General features: G+C 43.6%; 1 long non-coding RNA gene across 1 annotated transcript; it reads left to right on the top strand.

Annotated features, from left to right (window-relative positions):
- Window positions 1–871: 871 nt before the first annotated feature.
- On the top strand, window positions 872–6,362 carry LOC140621923 (uncharacterized). The gene is made up of 3 exons (XR_012021654.1): window positions 872–1,191; window positions 1,279–1,346; window positions 5,738–6,362. It is a non-coding gene; the product is annotated as an uncharacterized lncRNA (long non-coding RNA).
- Window positions 6,363–17,649: the final 11,287 nt, after the last annotated feature.

Raw genomic sequence — 17,649 nt, forward strand, 5'->3', positions numbered from 1 at the left:
AGAGTTGATTATAGAATCTAGCCATCAGTTTTTAGTCTATTTTGCTGCAGAAATGACCCATGTCTCTGGTTTATTTCTCGCTCACGGTCAGTGTCATTGGTGGGTCAGCTTCATGTATCTTCATTCCAGGATCAAAACCAGAGGAGCCGGCCCCTCTTGGGACAGAACATGGTCATTGCTGAAAGAAAATAAGGAAGGTGAGGCAAACACTCAGTGGCTCTTAAAGCTTCTGCTCAGATGTAGCCTCTATCCTACAGCCTCACAAAGTCAGATGGGGGAGGACTCTCACAGTGCAAAGGAGCCAATAGTTGGCAATAAAAATACTAGCTCTCAGTGGAGTCTCTTGGTCACAAATATTCACTTACACCTTCCCACTCCCACACCGCCGCACAAAACATACATCATCCTCTTGCAGAGGAAAATACCCTTCAAGTCCCCTTCACTCTGAGTCCAGGATTTCATGTGATCGCTCCATCAGCTCTGCATCTGACTCCCCTTGATCTGGTTGCCTATGAACTACAACAGCAACAATGAACACATGACAGAAGTTATCTTTGAAGAAAAATGGCACAGTAATCAATATCATTTGTCAACGTGAAGTACTACTGTTCTGTTCCTTGGGCAAAATCTCCCATCCTCCCAACCTGGGGTAGGCTATTATGCTCCTTTACTGATAATTACACTTTGTTGGAACTTTGTTATTTCTCTTCCAATGGTGGTGCAAATGCAGATGGGCCCTTTAGCAAGTGTTACAACTCTCATTTACAACTCCTTAGTCTGCCTTTAGGACATTTCCCCAGTAGCGGCTGGTCCGGTCTGCTGAAGCATCTCTTTCCAATGTTATGACAATAGACGATATGGAAGACTGACATGTGATGCATGGCAAGATTGTTTAATTATGTGACCTTAAATATTTAAGGGGAAAAGGGGAAATCTTACGATCATTTCCAGGCAATGACAATTTTGGGGGTTTATTTTAATATGTTTCATTCTCAAAGATAGAAATGATAACTCCTTGGTATGCCTCTCTTTCCACTTTGTATCAAGATTGAACTACAGCCACGTCCCTAAACCACAGAGAGGAATCCAGAGCAGGAGATGAAACACTGAGGCTTTCATCACAGTGTAGGGAATCCCTAGTTCCAAAATCACGACTGTCAAGTATATGATTGACTCATACTCAGAGGACAGGTGAGTGTAGGATTGGATCAGATGAACTTATATTATTTTCTCTTTTCCTTTTTCCAACTATTTTACTCTTCTATCTTCTCCTGGCAGGTGGCGATGAGAAGACCCCTAAGTCAGACATAATCTTGGTTTAGAATTCAAAAAGATAAAGACACATGGTAAGTTCAGTTCCATGAAACTTACTCTGGTGGATCATAAATGTCTGACAGACCACAGAATGTGGCTACCCAGCAAGGAGCTCTTCATCCGGCTTTCCCCTCTATTTCTGAAGCTTGATAAACAGACCCCAGAAGAAAGATGAATTGACAGGAGGCTGATTTTTATCCATAAACCTGAAATGAGATCCAAAGTCTGTGCTTCCTAATTAGATTACGGTGATCGGGCCTGGAGCCCAGGAGCCTGGGGGAAGTGAAAAGACCTGTATTGAGGCCCTCTTCTGTGGTAGCTGGGGCGCAAGGAGTGCAAGAGCACCTGTCTCCGGGGCTCCCAAACAGACCAGGTCTGGCCACTTGCTGCTGACAAAATCCAAAGGTGAAGAAATGAGTGGCAGTAAAATAAGAAAGAAATTTATTTCAGAGAGGCCAACCCCTGAAAGACACCAGACTAATGTCTCAAAGACTGTCTCCCAAGTGCTGAAAATACCTGCAGGTTTATGTAAGGAAAATATGGGGCAAAGGTGGGTGGGTGCATGCAGGTGGGCCGTGAAGGTCAATCCATCATTATCTTGGAGTCACCCACAGGCAAGTCTTGCTGGCTGGGGGCCGTCCTCATGGTCTGTCTGAGGGATGGTGCAGGCTCTGGACGGCTCTCCTCGTGGTCTGAGGGATAGTTTCTGTTGCCATCAGGGGATCCTTTGCCCTCCGGGTCTTCCACCTGAGCGGAGACACCAGTGGGACAGGAGAACCCAACTGGGAAGTCTAAGGTCAAAATGGAGGCAGTCCAAGTCTTCTCACCCTATCTCCTCCATTCTGGCGCCAAGCATTTAAGCATTTTTCCCTTCGTGGTAATCTTCTTTCCCACTGCCGCCCGCCTCCAGCCCTCATCCTTCATTCTGCAGGCACCCTGGTCCCTCTAGACAGCCCATGAACCTCAGGTTCCCCAGAGCGCACCCTCTTAGAGACAACCACTCTCCTCTTTAACAATCAGAGTAAGAACTACCTGAGAATCAAGAGTTCAAACCACACCGTGGGGCGTGATGACTTCTTTTGTGAAATCAGCCTTAAAACATTGCATATTCTCCTGCTCTGTCACCCTCTCACTTTTTCTTTTTTCACTTTTCTACTTTCAAGACGACATTTTCACCACTGCTTGCTTCGTCATGAGTCCTTCTACCATCTGGAGCCAAAAGCAGTAAAATGTTGACATAACCTGAGTGTTAAATAATGTTCGGCCCTTGCAATGTTTGCATTTTAAAGGGGACCGCAGAGAGAGGAAGGAGCCGCATTCCACTGGTGGGATTTAAGACTCACACTCAAGAGGCGATGAGATATTCGGCAGTTGGGGATTTTTCCAGTGAGCTCTCATATCAAGGCTGATTTGTGCAGTCCTACTTTACCCGTCCACCCACAACCGAATATTACTGAGCACGAAATATGGGTGAGGCACCATTTTCAGGACAAAACAGAGAAAAACTCCTGTCCTTATGAGAGCTTACTTTCTAGTGAAAGTATTCATTTACTAATAAAAGTAAATTAAAAAAAAAGTAAAATACATAGTTTGTGATAAGAAGATATGTGCCCTGGGGATGAAGGAGCCAGATAGAACATAGAAACAGAACTAGATGTATGGGGAGAGGGGGTGAAATTTTAGATGGACCCATCAGGCTTGAAGGAGGCGAGAGCGCGGAATGAAAAGTCTGACTCCACTTCTGATGTTTGCTGACAGCGACCAGGCCCACCACCTCACATCCTCCCATTCTGCCCCACATGTGGTTGGGACCAGAGTGCCAGTAGGAGGTGCAACCACACAAGCCCAGACCCCCTGCTGGAAGGGGCTGTGCAACCCCCATTCACATGGGCCCAGCCTCACACTGTCTCCACACTTGATTTAATGCTCTGCTGTCAACATCTCAAAATTCTTCATCATTTTTGAGCATGGGGCCCTATATTTTCATTTGCAATGGGTCCTGCAATTTATATAGATACCCCCTTTCTCCCAGATTGGAATCAGAGCTTAGAGGAGTTCTCATAGCAAATTCAAACTTGGTCTTCCAGGTTGTTAACAAAAGCATCACTTTTTAACTTTGGAGATAATTGTAATGATAACTTTTGAGATACATACAGAGAAAATTTTAGGTTCACATGCTTGTAGGAAAATCTTCAGAGAGATCCTAGATATGCTTTCTTCTAATGGTAACAGCTTGCATCAACAATATCTTTTTTTCAAGGTAGGAGGATAGAGCATCTATTCCTTAACAGCTTGTTAGTTGCATTTATATTTTAAATATTGAATCAAGTGAGCCTGTTTGTACTGTTCATTTTGTCTTAAACGTTAGGATTCCAGCCATGACCACCACCTTTTGCAGGAAAACTTCAAAAATAACTCTACACTCTTCTGTTTCTTCTCTCACCTCCACTCAGACTCTTGCCCCTCCACTCCCAATAGCTACTCCCAGCTACACACAAGGTCAAACCCAGCAGGCAATTCTCATTTAGCTGACCTCTTGGCAGAATCGGTAGAGCTGATTGCTCTCTCTTCCTGGACCTGCTTCCTTCACCAGGCTTCCAGCACACTAAGCAATCTCAGTTTTCCTCCTGTCTCATTGGACACCCCTCCATCCATTGCTGGTTTCTCCCCTCACCCCTCACCCCCCATTTCCCACCCCTCACTGTGTCCCCAGAATTTTAAGCCCCAGGACTCATTCTACACTCTGCTCTTCCCCTACCCTCTTCTCATCCTTTGAACTGAAGACTCTTAAACTCTCCTTGTGACTTTCAGACTTGACCATCCCAGCTACCTTCAGGAAGAATGCTTTGTATCATCACTTTGTGCCCAGAGAATGGCATTTCTTAAACCAAGGTTAAAGGTAGTATGACAGTATAAAAAGGATGGAGATTATATTAAGTAGTACTTTTTCTGGCCCATCTGCTAATCATTGTCCAAGAACAGCTAACACGCTTTGCTTTTGTCTCTAGATTATATTTTATTTTCCACTTTGCAAACTCCAGGAATGATTTGAGATGCATATTGCTTCTACTCCAATATGAAATACGTATTTTAAAATAGGATTTTCTGTTTCTATGTTATTTCCAGTCATCTGTAGCTTTTAACATTTGAATTAAAACATATTTCAAAATACCTTGCAAATCTAATCAACTTATAAAATATTGTGAAAGTTTTCTCTGCTTTTTCTTTTTAGGTGTATTGTTCTAAATTAAAGGCCAGATAAAACTGTTCCTTCTTATGTAAATGAAGCCTATTTCATTGTCATTACTCCAGTTGGACCTTCTAAATTGGTGGTTTAGATTAGTGGGAAAGTATTATTCTAAAACATTTAAGGGGTGGCATGCCTGGGTGATTCAGTAGATTAATCCTCTAACTCTTGATTTCAGCTCAGGTCATGATCTTAGGGTTGTCAGATTGAGCCCCACATCAGGCTCTATGCTGGACATGGAGTGTGTTTAAGATTCTCATTCCCATAAATAAATAAATCTTTAAAAAAAAAAAAAAAAAAGGGATCCCCGGGTGGCTCAGCGGTTTGGCGTCTGCCTTTGGCCCAGGGCGCGATCCTGGAGTCCCGGGATCGAGTCCCATGTCAGGCTCCCGGCATGGAGCCTGGTTCTCCCTCCTCCTGTGTCTCTGCCTCTTTCTCTCTCTCTATCACAAATAAAAATAAATAAATAAATCTTTAAAAAGATTCTCATCCCCCCCACTCCCCCATTTCTCCCTGTCCTCCCTCTCTAAAAAGAAGAAAAAAACAAAAAACAAAAAACATTTGAGGGGTGCCTGGCTAGCTCAGTCAGAAGAGCATGTGGCTCTTGATTTCAAGGTCATGAGTTTGAGACCAGTTGGGTGTAGAGATTACTGAAAAAAAAAGTTAAAAAAAATAAAAACATTTAAGTAAAATTCAACCAATCTGTGCTCATGTGAAAGCATTACTCAGAGCCTGTATAGCTCTGCCCAGCACCATCACCTGCATAGGGCAGCCAGTTAACAAGAATTTCTAATCAGTCAGGAAAAAGATTTTTCCACTAAAAGGGAAACCGATATAACTGAGGTGGATTAGAACAGTTGAAAATGCTTTCTATGGGGACACCAGAGTGGCTCAATAGGTTAAGCGTCTGCCTTTAGCTCAGGTCATGATCCCGGAGTCCTGGGATTGAGCTCCACATGGGCCCCTGCTGAGCAGGGAGGGATGGAGCCTGCCTCTCCTTCTCTCTCTGCCTGCTGCCCTCCCTGCTTGTGTTCTCTCTCTCTCTCTCTCTCTCTCTCTCTGTCAAATAAATAAATAAAATCTAAAAAAAGAAAGAAAGAAAAGAAAGTGCTTTCTATGGAAGTGAAAAATTGTTAAATATTGTCACTTTCATCTGGTTTAACCTAATATATACAGGAAACTCAACATGAAGAGTGATGGAATTGTTAACTAGCAGAACAACTCTGAAAGAGATGCTTCCAAACAAAGGAAAAGAAAAGCATAACAAACAAAACAAGAATGAGAACAGATCAGGGAACGCCCCAACCAGAAGTGGGGCTCCTCCAAACCCAGAGCCAACATGGCCTCCAAGGACCCTCCTGGGTGCTGGCTGCCCTCCCCTTGAGCATCTCTCCAGATGTGTGCATCAGGGAAAAAGGGAGTAAAAACTCTAGAGCCACAGAAACCCAGCTGATAAAGACCATATAATCATAACAATGACTTTTATTGTCCTTTTCAATGAACATAAAGATAACCTATGTTTACTGTGAAAATTTTAGAAAATAGAGAATTTCACCTTGGAGAAAGTGGTGATCACTCGCGTAAATGTTCCCAGTTGTTTTCATGCACACATATGTAAATATATAAAAATCAGACTGTGCACTTTATATGCTATCTGTAACCTATGTTTTTCATGTGTGTCATAATTCTGCTATAAGCAATTTTCACAAGAATGTTATAAACAGTTTTCCATATCTTGAAAAAGGCTTTGAGAAGAACGTGAGACTCAGATGACGCCATCATAGCTATGTAATGGATGGAATAAAACATATTTGATTATTCTATTGTGAGATACTTGTGTTTCTTGGGTTTCTTTATTGTGTATAAGAGTGCCACAGTGACAATCTCCGTCCTCAGCTTTTGTAAGTCTCTCATTATTTCTTTAAATTAATTTAGAATGAAATGGTATATCCATTTTAAAAGCTCTTCCTAAGTATTTGCCTTCGTAAAGTTTATACAAATGTACATTCCGACCAGTCAGACAAATAAGAGGGCAAACTTTACATTTGATCTTCTTTGTTAATTTGGCAAGATAAAAACAGTATCTTGTTGTTACTTTATTTTTTAATTTTTTGCAAAATTAGTTTTTATGATTGGTATCTATTTTATTATTCCTTTTCTGAATTATTATTTATTCATCATTTATTTGGGATTTTCTTTTTCTTAAGGACTCTACATATTTAGCATCACCCAGATCATCCATGTCTTGAAAATATAAAGTCACCTTAGCTTTAGGGGCTCAATCAATCAACGATGAGAGTTCAGTCACCACTAACTGATTGCCAGGAATCAGGTCACTACAAAGATTCCAGTCCCCATTACTTTTGGGAGACCCACATACCAATAATCCCAGCTAATGAGCTGCCTTCACTGCCTGCTTTCTGACTTCCTTGGGCTCCAACTTACCCAGTTATCATCATTGGTACATCATATTAGAAAGTCACACTGCTGCCACCAATGGTCAGGAATACTCTTGGAAGTTAACAGAGAAACTGTCTTCTCTATGGTAGGAAAACAGTAGTGCCAATCCCATCCTTAGGGTGCAAGACTTTGCCAGGCTTCAGAGATGAAGTGAGTAACTAGGGATGGGGGCATTTAGAGCTACTGTTTACCTCGGGGCATCTGGGATCCAGCTAAAATAACCAAATGTCCCCAGATACACAAGTATACTAAGTCTTTGTCTATAACAAATGTTGCAAATATTTTCTTTTCAGTCTGTTCCTTTCATTACAATTTATTAGGTTAAAGTATGTAACTTAGTTTGCTTCTACATAATTAAAGTGAGGAGTTGACTTCTTTTTATGAAAACAAGGTCTAGTAGATAATCTAAAGCCCTTCCCTCTACAGAACACCTGAAAAAGCTGGATAAAAATAAAGTTCACTCATAGTGGAATACAAGAAACAGCGCAGAGGATCGTAGGGGAAGGGAGAGAAAGCTAAATGGGAAGAAATCAGAGAGGGAGACAAACCATGAGAGACTCTTAATTTTTAAAAATATTTTATTAAATTTGATTTGCCAACATACAGTATAATACCCAGTGCTCATCCCATCAAGTGCCCTCCTTAATGCCGTCACCCAGTTACCCCATTCCCCCTCCTTCCCTTCTGGAACCCTTTGTTTGTTTCCCAGAGTCAGGGACTCTTAATTATAGGAAACAAACTGAGAGGAGAGGGGGTTGGCGGGGGGGGGGGGGGGGGGGGGGGAGGGGGTGGGCGGGAATGGGGTAACTGGGTCATGGGCACTAAGGAGGGCATGTGATGGGATGAGCACTGGGTGTTACATGCAACTCATGAATTACTAAACTCTACATCTGAAACTAATGATATACTATATGTTGGCTAACTGAATTTAAAGAAAAAAATAAATAAAATGCACACCTGAGCTATCAAGAAAGTGAGAAGACTCATAAGCACTGAAAATAAAGAGAATAGAATCTCACTGGGTTGTGTTTTATGAAATGGAGGAGAGGACATGTGGGGCATGCTTATCTTGGTAACCAATGATCAAGGGGCTCAAATTGTAATGGTCACAGAAAATAAGGTGTTGGGACATGCAGGATGATGAGACAAAATTGCTCCCCCACCCAACCCTGAAGGCCAGCCCTATTGATTGGCCACATCCTCAGTGAAAGGGTGTGTAAAACACCCATTGACCAGCAAAGAGATAATAAAGCTGTTTCCTCTTGGGTTCATGGTGGGAAAAACTCTTCCCTTCCTTAACAATTACAATCATGAGATTTATTTCATGAAGATTTTGCCTGATGTTACAATATTTGGGATCTCCAAAGGAAGCACTTAACAACAACAAAGGAGTCCCAGTCTAGGAGACTAGGATGCGCAACACTCTCTCCAAGGGACATATTTTATTTTATTTTATTTTATTTTATTTTATTTTATTTTATTTTATTTTATTTTATTTTATTTTTATTTTTTTAATAAGTTTGAATTATATTTTTTTAATTTTTTATTTATTTATGATAGTCACACAGGGAGAGAGAGAGAAAGAGGCAGAGACACAGGCAGAGGGAGAAGCAGGCTCCATGCACCGGAAGCCCGACGTGGGATTTGATCCCCGGTCTCCAGGATCGCACCCTGGGCCAAAGGCAGGCGCCAAACTGCTGAGCCACCCAGGGATCCCGAAGGGACATATTTTAATTCAGGATGCTCAGGATTTAAACAGATAAAGCCCCACTGAGCACAGACTCAACAATCTAAACTTAAGAATCAGGAAAAGAACAATCCACCATATGCATGAGCCAGCAAAACACACAAACAGATTTCAGACACTGGAATAATAGGGCACTGATCATGAAATTAGCATACTCGAGAAGACTGATGCCACAGAGGACAATAGAAAACAAGCTCAATATTTTATAAAAAGACCATTCTAACAATGAGAATTATGTCCATTGAAAATAAAAATAAGTGGTATTGTATGCATCCAAAATATGAACTTTGAACAGTTACCTAAAGATTTTGTCACTCAACATCCTTTGTGGCACAGGAAGAGTAGGTGCTCATTGTTTGGGAATAAAGGGAAGCTCAAATGGTAGTAAAGGATCAGGACACCCTGATTTCAGTTTCAGATAAGGAATTTCTCACAATTTCCTTCTTGGCAAAATCACCAATATTCTAGATAGGGGAGATTTGGAGGTAGACAGTATAATTATGCTGCAATGACATCTATACACTAATTATAGGTTGTTTTCTAGATATTTATGCCTAACCTTAAACAGATTCCATAGTGCGGCAGAGACTGCTCATTTTCCACAATACTGACTTCCCCTCCTTCCATAGCAATAAAAACCCGGAGTTTTGTCTGGGCACCAAGCCATACATGAAGAGCAAGTTTATTCTCGAGATTAAATTCTGAATAATGGGATTGAGCAGAAAAGCTGTGTGAAATCTCCCAGTTGTGCTTAACAGTTGTGCCTCCTTCTGCCACCTTAGTGGTGAACATGATGGTAAGAAAGGTTGGATCATGAAGGCAAGACAGTCACCAAAGCACGGCAGAGCGACCAGAAGAAGGAGCCTAATGACCCTAGTGGAGCAGAGACCACAGTTCAGATGGTTTGTGAGAAAGAACTAAACTGTGCTTACACCATCAAAACATGGGGTGCTCTCTCCCACACCGCAATCTGGAGAGTAGAATTCCATACCTGGAGATACAACCTTGCCTTGTTAGAACCTAGAATGGATGTCGTTGGCTTAGAGGAAACATTCTGGCTGTGGGTGGCACAGACAGACCTCGGTGGCTGGGAAGCCAGCGATTCTTGCTCCGTGTCAACATGGTCATCTGCAATAGCTTGGGAGGGAGAAGACTTACTGTCACCAACGGTTAGGGACATGGTCAGAAAATTCAGAACGTTGGTGCATCCTGGCTGCTACTCGCCACACAAGAGGGAATTAAAACTGAAGGCAGCCAGATGTTAAGCAAAAATGGGAGGAACACAGCTCTGCTAAGTCCTGTGCTCTCTCAAGGAACAAACTCGCTTCCACAGAGTCAAGTGAGTTGAGTAAGTGTCCTCTTGGGACTCAGTAAGGGTGATAGATCTAAACTGGACCCCTGAAAGGGTAACAAGAGACAGTGCGGTGACACAGAGGGGCAGGAGGCAGGATGACAGAAGCAACAATTGTTCTCACGTTCCTCCTACGAGATTTGTCCTGTCAGAGAATGGGACATCGAAGAAGGAAACTTCCTTCCCATCAAGACTATTGTTCCAGACACTCTCCACACAGTCACCATTAACTTGAAATTTGGCAGAGCACAGAGGTGAAGAAATATAAAATGCTGAATTTTAAGGCTGCAATGGCCGTCACTGCTGAGTTTTTGAGGATGTTGCGTTGCCAAAGAAGCCACCAGGGAGCCTGCATACGGATGTGCTTGGCGGCCCCCACCCCCCGCCCGCTGAGGTGTGCATATGCCGCACAGGCTGAGGGACCCGCAGGCCCGCTGAGCAGGCCGAGCCAGGCGAGGAAGACAGTGGAGGCCACAGTCCTTCGCGGGCGCCCAGAGGCCTTCGCAATGACCCAGAGGCCACGCTGTGCCTGTGCAGAGGCTCTTCCGGAGGATGTAGACACTGGTCAGAACTTGGGACTGCCCTTTGTCTCCCACTAGGAGATGTTTTCTCATTGATGTCTTCTGCTCCTGCTCCACCAGGAAACACTGGATGGGTTGGGTGGGCAGAGACCTTAACCTTTTAGTTTCTAGCGAGTTGAGGGGACCAAGCCTGTGGAGCATAGCCCAGGGGAGAACCATGCCTATGGTGCAGATACCGTGGACTCAGGCCCCTGCCCATGATGTGGATACCGTGGACTCCCCCCCTGCCCATGGTGTGGAGACCGTGGACTACCCCCTGTCTATGGTGTGGATACTGTGGACTCACGCCCCTGCCCATGGTGTAGATACCATGGACTCACGCCCTGCCCATGGTGTGGATACCGTGGACTCCCCCCCCTGCCTATGGTTGGATACTGTGGACTCACCCCTTGCCCATGGTGTAGATGGCATGGCCACATGGGAGAGAACGTGTGCTTCCTCCTCCGTCTCCCCTCTCTTCCCTCCTGGCTACACTTTCTGGGGTGCGGTTAGCCGTGTAGGAGCGTGAAGACTGGGAAGCCCTCTGGATGGCAGAGCTACGGGGAGCAGGACACAGGAGGCAGCAGGTGTGTGTGAAGTCATGTCAGGTGGCCTTCCAGCTCTCCTTGCCCCGGGCACCTCTGGGGTTTCAGCCCCCCTGTATTTGGGGGTGTGTCCTATACGGCCCAATCCAATCCTCATTTGTACTCCACATGGCGAGGTTGAGTCATTCTTGATTAATTCTATTAGGGATTTTGTTTGATCCTGGGTTAGCAGGTCAAAGTAAATTGTCAAATTTCCCAAACTGGTGGACGAAATTAGCCTGGTGGCCCGACAGCTACGGTGGCCAAGCTCGCTTGTGCTTTGGCGTCGGGGTGCGGCCACGCACGTGGGGGGAAGCAGTGGCGGAGGTCCTCTGTGGCGGGAAGGACAGCCGTCACTCCAGCCTCACGGTCCTCACGGGTGATGAGGCTGGAGGTCAATGATCTTGAAAATCCCTTCTGGCTCTCCCATCTTCTCTTGACATGAACAAAGTAATATTAATTTTGCAGTTTCATAATCTGCAATTATACATTCTCGTCTTCAACTCCATCTGCTTGCCGACCTCAGAGTGGGAGCCATTACACTTGGAATAAAAATGCTTAGAAGTTAAGTTTGCCTTTTCGTTATGAAATAAAATTAAAGTGCCGAGAGTGCTTTGTCAGTTCGAATTAACATCCGGACGCAGGAAAGCCGCGATGCGTGTGTACCTCGGACAGCAAGCGGTCTTTTCACGCTGCGGCTGTGCTCGGGCTTTCTCAGAATTGGGGTGAGTGGGGCGGGGGGGGGGGGGGGGGGGAGAAAGGTCATGCTTTGAAACTCAATGAGGTTCCCTTTTTTGAAATTCAAATCGTTTGGAGGACATTTTAATTTCCCACCCATTTTTCTAAATAAAGGCAACCGCAGAGCTCTGATGCCTTTATGGTCCCGCCAGAGCCCTGAGATTTGTAAGTAGCTTGGTCCTCGCTGGAGGCCTGGCTATTTACCCCGAGGGGGGAATCGACCTGGGCAGCCATCCTCTGTTCGAGCTATTTCTCAACATGTTCAGTCAGCCTGATCCCAATCCTTTAACTATAAGATCATTTATTGCCTAGGTTGGTACTGCCTTTTCTGAGACCTGGAGCCTGCACCTCCTTCTATCCCTAGTCCCTGAGGAACAATATCTTGACAGGCAAGGGCTGCTTCTTATGGAGCATCGTAACTCAGGGCAGGCTCCATATCATGTGACTTGGACAAAACTCAGGACTGTCTTCAAAATGTAGATTTTCCTTAAATGTGTGAACTGGAAAAAATGAGCTCCTTGTTCAATACAAATTATTTTCCCACACCAGGTACTGTCATTCTCTGAGTCAGAGCAATTTACCCAAATCCTTAGTATTTTTATCACATTTTAAAATTGTTGGAAATAACCTAACACAGCAGTACAGTCATTCATTTTATTTTCATTCTACAAGCAAACATTTTGAGCACCTGGTAACAGAAGCCACCGTGCCAGGCACTGTGAATACCAAGATAAAGTCCTGTCCCTGTCTGAAGAGCTCAGGTTCTAGAAAACAAAATTGCTGAATAAAGACTGCAAGGAAAAGAAAATGATGGGAACTCAGGCATAAGAATGGCGATATTTTATATTAATTCTGATTTGCTTTCAGAAGGTAATGGGCAGGCTGGTGTATTTGTTCACATTCCCCTGAGCCCCTAAGCCTGACTATCATCACCTGGAGACAGACTGAAACTATCAAGTCGTGGGCCTCACTCAAGACCTACTGAATCTGAAACTCAGGAGTTCTTGGGCACCTGGTTGATTTTAATAAGTCCTCCCAATGATTTTGAGACACTCTCAAGTTTGAGCACGCATGGTCGAGAGCAGGTCCCAACAACCACCCGGAGGAGGTGGGGGGCAATGTGGCTCTCCTCCTGCTTTTGTAAATCCAGTGTTAGTGAAACACAATTAGTTTATGTATTGGAATTGCAGTGGAGACTGTGTATTTACACAGAGCCTAAATATTTACTACTAGTGCTTTATAGGCAAACTTCTCAAATCCTGATCCAGGAGTGGAGATGGGGAGGATCCAGCCTCCGATGCCCCGAGTGGTGCCATCTGAATCCCATCCACCCCTTCTACCATTACATGAATGACACATTGCAAGACACTTCACTGGGAGCGCCTGAGCCTCAGATGTTTGTGCCTTCACCGATGCAGTTCCCACATTTGGATGATTCATGGAACATGCACTGTACAAGGCTCGAGGGAATGAAATAGAAGACAATCCAGCCTGCTCAGCATACCATTATTTAATTTGGTGGAAGTTGGAAGGTGTGGCACAATTTTTTTAGGAACGAGGTATCTACATGCCAATTCCTCACCTGCCCCAGGAGCCTGACATGTTTTCCTGGGGTGAGCAGGAGTGACATCATCTCCTGCGGGTAGGGAAAGGTGAAATAAATATTGTAGCTCTCATACTGGCGTAATTAAATAATCATGTCTGTGCTGGTTGAGCTGGGAAGTTAGGTAGAAGGGAAGTAAACTGGTCAAAATGGTTTTTGAGCAACGCAGTGGGGGAATGTTCTCAGTTCCTATCCCTTCCATTCATGCACAAACCTGGAAAATCCGATCTTAGCAGAAAAGAAAAGTTGCATGTGTGTGTTCGTGCGTGTGCGTGTGTATGTGTGTGTGTGAGAGAGACAGAGACAGAGACAGATAGACAGATGGATGAGAAATCCCCTTAAGATTGGCAGTCTCTAAAGTAATAAACTTGACAACATTTTACAGAAGGTATTACAGATAAGCAAAAAATTTTATAGAAATCTGTTGATGAAGGTTGATATTTCAGCGAATCTTTAAGCAAGATAAGCAACTACCAAGAATGTTCTGTGATCACATGAGATTCTGAACAGGAAAACATATCTGTTAATACAGCTTAGTCCGGAATGAGTTGTGGTGTAGGGTACTCAGAGCAAGAACCACAGAAATAGAGAAACACAACTGGGCACTTAAGTCTTTGTTCTCTTGGATCATTTCTTTCTCAGGATTGTCGGGACCACTCACGCTGTGAAGACAGGTGAGCTTTTTGTACTGACAATAACCCGAGGTGAATGGTTGTTAAGTACCTGGGTGTCAGACTCATCTTGGGAGCTTTCACAAAACCACATGTCTGCAAACATCCCCTGGAGGCCGATCACTAGGTGTCGGGGCAGCCTGGGCTTGTGTATGTTGAAAACACTCCCCAAATATTCCTGATTAGTCACATTGGTTAAGGGTTGTGATGACCAGAGCCGTCTAGAGAAGGTACTGGAAGGTTAGCATCAAATTCCATTGTTTAGTTGTTCAAGTTTACTGTGTTGAAACTTGTATAAGAAGATTGGTTACAGGAGAAAGGATATGGAGTTTGGAATCCAACCCTTCTGGGTCCCTCTGCTTGTTAGTTTGGGAGTTGCTTCATAGAAGCATATTCTTTTTGGACCACATTTTCAAACTGTAAAATGAACAAAGCAGTGCCCTTTTGTTCATGGCTGCTGTCTCCTGAACTTCCTGTGTCACACTGCCTCATTCACTAAAGATTCCTCTTGGGGGCTTCTCCATCTACATGCATCACACATGAAAGAGGCTGGGGCTGGTCTCCCATGACCCATCTGTCCTTCCTTCCTGCCACAACCATTGACTTCTCCAGCTCAGGTCCCATTGTCATGGGCACATCTTGGGCCTCTGTACCTCCTGAATCTACCCTGCCTCATGACTTTTTCTGGTTCATCTTTTCCAGGCTCCCAGGGCAATGGTTCCTTGACCTCATCTTGTTCTCCATTGACACCATCTTTACCTTTGTCCCCATGTCCTTTTAGATAACTTACATTGTATGACCACCCTGAAAGTCACTTCCTGGCTAACAACCTCAGCTCTCCTGCTTCTCTCTTCTCCTGTTGACTGGCAACCATCTCCTGGTGGGACCCAATCGCCCTCTCTGCACTAGGGATGAGCTGCTAAACTTTGCTGGAGATGATCCCACTGTCAAGTGGATGGAGTTCTTTTTAGGAAGGTGAGCACAAGCCTTGGCTGGTCATTGAGTGCAGCATGGAGATTCCAGTAAGTTTGTTTTCTTGATTTCCAGGATGTTGACCTCATAGCTTCCCCTTTTCTTCTCTAACATTAATGCCTCTCCCAACTCCTCATCTGAACCCAATCCTGTACGTTATTCGGAAACAAAAGTTCTCAGAGAGGCCAGGCCCTCATCTACACCAACACAACTTCCATTCCCACCGGGCTCAATCCTATGACAGTCCTGTGACAGCCCCTGCTCTCTCCAAACCCAGATTCTACTGCCTCTTGTCTTTCTAAGGCCTTTGTTCCTACAATTAGCTTGTTTCTCTAGTGTGTGGTCAGTTTCTCTGTCCACAAAGTTATTTCAGTCAGTGTCTAAATATGCCTCAAATGACCCACTTTAAAAAATAGCCCTCTGTGCTCATGTCCCTCCAGCTGCTAGCAGGTTCTTTGTTCTTCTTCAGGACAAAACTGCTCTAATGAGCTTTCGCCCACCGTCTGTACTCCTTACTTCCCATTAACCTTCTTTACTGAATTATGAAATCTTGTGAGCGTACGGAAAAGGATAATCATCTAATGAACACCCACCCAACCGGCTCTATCCAATCTTAACATTTCTTAATATTTGCTTCATATCTTATTACTTTTCTCATGGAAAACAGAAGCACCGTTAGAGTTGGCGGCCCGTATCTTTCCATGATCTCCCTCCCACCCACCCGGAGATAAACAATCTGAATGTAGCATTTATCAGTTCTGTGCTATTGAACTGCTGTGTAGGCATCCGTGCATTATACAGATATGATGTTCGTTGTTGTTGTTTTCATACTTTACGTAAACTGACAGTATATTACCATGCTATGTCCTGCGCCACTTTGCCAACTGGGCTGTATGGAATGCACGCTTGCAACTTTGCAAGAGTGGCCAAAGTTCCTTCCCAAGTGATGGTACCAATTTACACCTCTACAGTTTCTCTCGCCAATATGTGCTAACAGTTGGTATTGCCAGACTTTTTCACTACTGCCAATCTGATTGATATGACATGGTGCCACGTTGTTCGAAACACACTTCCAGCAACATCAGGGAGGTTGTATTCTACTCTTCTGCTTGTTGGCTACTGAGCTTCCTGTTTCATTTGTACATTGTTCTCTTGTTTCCTCCTTCTCCAGTGGATTAGTAGGAGTTTGAAAGCATATTCTGTCTACCATCTTTTGTCATTCGTATGCATGAAATTTTCCTAGATATGGCTTGCTTTTTAAGTAGTATTTCATCATATGGAAGTTCTAAACTTTAATGTTGTTTGCTCTATTGATTTTTTCCCCTTTTCTTTATGGCTGGCCTTTGTATCTTATTTTGAAAACTGCTTCCCTACCCAGAGGTCATATATATAGCTTCTTATAGGTTTTCTTAAATGTTTTAATGTTTTGTTTCTCACTTTGGCTTTAATCTACTTTGGAGTTATTTCTATAAATGGCTTGAGGGAGGTATCTAATTCAGTGTTTTTCAATCAGGGTTCTCAATTGGCTTAGATTCATTTGCTGAGTTGTGCCTCTCCTCAGTGGCCCCCTTTGTCACCCATCAAAGATGGCATACATGTGGGCCTGTTTGTGGGCCCTCTGTTACATTGTTCACTCTGTGCCAATATCTCAATGCCTTAATCTCTATGGCTTTAAGAACAATGAGGACTCCAACCTACCCTGTTCATTTTCTGCAGAAATTCTTTAATCACTCTTACACATTCGCTCTTGCTTTGCTTATAACTTTTAGGATCTACTTAAATTCCATCTAGCCACTTGAGATTTTGATTGGATCTCCATTGTGAGAAAGGATGAATTTGGGAAATGTGGATATTTCTGAATAGTTCATATTCAGGATGTTACCTACTGAATCACTCTGCACATAAATGTGGGATATCATCAATTTATTTTGAAATTCATGGGGCGCCTGGGTGGCCAGTGGTTGAGTGTCTGCCTTCAGCTCAGGTCATGATCCTGGGGTCTTGGGATTGAGTCATATTGGGCTCCTTGTGGGGAGCCTGCTTCTCCCTCTGCCTGTATCTCTGCCTCTCTCTCTCTCTCTGTCTGTCTCTCATGAATAAATAAAGTCTTAAAAAAATTCATTGGAATCTTTAACTTTAGTTTTATACGTTTTCCACAGAGAACCAACATACCTTTTGCCAAAATTCCTTAGGTAATCTATCAATTTTTGTTGTTGTTGTTAATGTTATTTTTTCTAAACGTATTTGCTGCAGATTTATGGGAACAGAACTGATTTATATACTGAGATTCTACATAGGAAACTTGCAAACTTTCTGTTCTAATTATTTATCTGTAGATTTTTTTTATTAAAATATTTTATTTTTTCATGAGAAACACACATGAGAGGCAGAGACACAGGCAG

Source organism: Canis lupus, chromosome 31, assembly GCF_048164855.1.
Source record: "Canis lupus baileyi chromosome 31, mCanLup2.hap1, whole genome shotgun sequence".
In the NCBI taxonomy this organism is placed as follows: domain Eukaryota; kingdom Metazoa; phylum Chordata; class Mammalia; order Carnivora; family Canidae; genus Canis; species Canis lupus.